This window comes from Euprymna scolopes, chromosome 46 (genome assembly GCF_053919585.1).
Source record: "Euprymna scolopes isolate OS-2025 chromosome 46, ASM5391958v1, whole genome shotgun sequence".
NCBI lineage: Eukaryota > Metazoa > Mollusca > Cephalopoda > Sepiida > Sepiolidae > Euprymna > Euprymna scolopes.
The window spans coordinates 65,818,999-65,822,018 of NC_136527.1; the positions used below are offsets into that span (position 1 = coordinate 65,818,999).

Sequence of the window (3,020 nt, forward strand, 5' to 3'; positions counted from 1 at the left end):
AAGATGACCGAAAAATGGGCTAACATGACTTAAAAAAAAATGACACAATCTAAAAAAGATTTTCTGATCATCATAAAAAACATGACACGCTGCATCGTTTCATGCCTGTTTATATTTGATATGGCTTTTGTTGATTTTGTTCATTCATCAGTGGTTTGGTGTTTTATAATCTCCTGTAAATCGTATATATTGTGGTCACAAATGCTGTTCTTGACAGTCAGCTACAATGTTCAGAGTTGATTATTTAAGAGCCATGAATTATAAACAGATCTTACAAATCGTAATGATGACTTGATTACTAAATTACAAAAAATTAAATTTGATAAAATTAATAAATGTAATGTCCATTTAATAAAATCAATGGTTTTTCTATGTAGACACAGTTCAAGCCATTGATTTATGTTTTGTAAATGTGCATATGCATATAATAGTGTGTGCGTAAGTTGGCAATTGTAGCAAGTAACATGCAAAACGAAAAGGGAGTAATATATTTGTTAACATTGTCTTTGATTTTTTGTCTCAATTGTATAAGGAAAAATCTGATGGATGCAAAATAACAATTCTGACCAATTAAAAAATCTACAAAAATATAAATTATAGTAAAAAAAACTTCATAAAAATATTGTTTCTCTCCTTTTTAAATTTTAGTTCAGATACTTCTTTCCTAAAGAAACGCTAGATTTTTTTATCAATTACATTTTTATCTGCGTATATATTTAATAAATATTGCTGACTTCTTTAGATCAGGATTGATTTGTTTTAGTTGAGTATTTAGATTAGATTACATGTTTCTATTTGTATTAAAATCAATACAAGGTGGAGCCACAGTACTGTCAGTGTGTACTCATGCAAAGAAGGTCTTATGTAAATTTTCAAATAGTAAATATCACTTGGCATTTGGCATAAGATGTGTTTCAAAGGAGAAGTATCCTTATGTAAAGATTTTCTAAGGAATCATTGTACAGATAGACTGATGGGAAATCACGCATAGCATTCAATCATTCTATATTGTCATGTTTATTAAAATTATCACTTGGCATTTGGCATAAGATGTGTTTCAAAGGAGAAGTATCCTTATGTCAAGATTTGCTTACATATTTGTCTAGCATTCGATTTCTATACTTTGATGTTTATTTAAATTTCCTTTCTTGAATAATTATTATCTGCATATTTAGTATTTAGATCAGATTACATGTTTCTATTTGTATTAAAATCGATACAAGGTGGAGCCACATTACTGTCAGTGTGTACTCATGCAAAGAAGGTCTTATGTAGATTTCAAATAGTAAATATCACTTGGCATTTGGCATAAGATGTGTTTCAAAGGAGAAGTATCCTCATGTCAAGATTTTCTTGTTTCTTTGAATTTCCTTTCCTTGAAAATTGTTTCCTGCGTATTTTAAAAGAATGTAGTTTCACTTTTGTGTCTAGCATTCGATTTCTATATTTTCATGTTTATTTGAATTTCCTTTCTTGGAAAATTATTTACAGCATATTATAAAAGAATATAGTCTCACTTTTGGTTGTCCGTTAAAGTGGGCAAAAGTGTAAAAGAAATCCTAAAAATTTCACTTCTCTTCAGTATGAGTTTCGATATGTTTATTTAATTTATTTTTTTCCCAAAATGATTTACCACAAACTTTACAACAATATGGCTTCTCCTCGGTGTGCATTTTCATGTGTCTATTCAATGACGATTTCTGTGTAAAAGATGTCGCGCACACCTCACAAGAATATGGATTCTCTCCAGAATGACTTCGAATATGTATAGTTAGATCCTGTTTAGTTGTATACGATTCACCACATGCAACACAAGAATATGGTTTTTCCTCAGTGTGTAATCTTATGTGTGTCTTTAAGCCCGATTTCTGTGAAAATGACGCTCCACACACATTGTCACAAGTATATGCCTTCTCTCCTGTGTGTGTTCTTACATGGTTTTTCATGGTTGACAATATTGCAAAAGACAGTCCACACACACCACAAGAATATGGTTTCTCTCCAGTATGTATTCTCCTATGTTTTTTCATGATTGACATCTCTGCAAACGACATCCCACACAGGTCACAAGAATATGGCTTTTCTTCAGTATGTCTTTGAATATGAATAGTTAGATTCTGTTTAGTTGTATATGATTTACCACATACATCACAAGAATATGGCTTTTCTCCAGTATGACTTCGGATATGTATTTTTAAGTTTCCTTTCTCCAAAAATGATTTACTGCATATTTCACAAGAATATGGTTTCTCTCCCGTATGTGTTCTAATATGGTTTTTCATAGTGGATAATAGTGCTAACGACATTCCACACACATCACAGGAATAGGGCTTTTCTCCAGAATGACGTCGAATATGTATAATTAGATTCTGTTCAGTTGTATACGATTTACCACATACATCACAAGAAAATGGCTTTTCTCCAGTATGACTTCGGATATGTATTTTTAAGTTTCCTTTCCCCAAAAATGATTTACTGCATATTTCACAAGTATATTGCTTCTCTGTATTGTGTATTCGTACATGTTGTTTTAATTTTGCTTCCTGTGAATATCCTCTTCCACATATATCGCAACAAAATGCTTTCTCTTCAAACTTCGGCATTTTAGCAGAATCTTTGTTTCTCTGTAAAAGAAAGATAAGAGTTCTATCAGACTAAGATATTAAATTTGTAAGTGCAATCAAAATTGTTTCTCCTAGGTGTACAACTATATATTTACAGCAGTAAGTGCTGTCGCATGTTCAAAGTATTCCATGGTTAAAATGTACATGATTCTAATGTTGAAACTGTAGATTAAAATTTGGGAAGGTCGACAGATGAGTGAATTAAGATTACATCTTTATGTCTTTAATTATGTACAAAATAATTAACCTTGGACATTCACAGCATTTCGAACATTAAAGTTTTGTATAGTTTCATTTCCCTGTTTATTTAATCAATTTTTATCTTTAAGAATTGCATTACCTGTAAAATGAACAGAAAATAAAGAGATTATGATATACAATTTCCCAATGTCAACA

The 3,020-nt window shown here is 30.8% G+C and overlaps 1 long non-coding RNA gene across 1 annotated transcript in view; it reads right to left on the reverse strand.

Annotated features, from left to right (window-relative positions):
* Positions 1-1,376: 1,376 nt before the first annotated feature.
* Positions 1,377-3,020, reverse strand: part of LOC145271030 (uncharacterized) — a 25,230-nt gene continuing 23,586 nt past the window's right edge. Inside the window, exon 2 of the long non-coding RNA XR_013865662.1 lies at positions 1,377-2,624. This is a non-coding gene — a long non-coding RNA (uncharacterized LOC145271030). The remainder of the gene's footprint in view (positions 2,625-3,020) is intronic.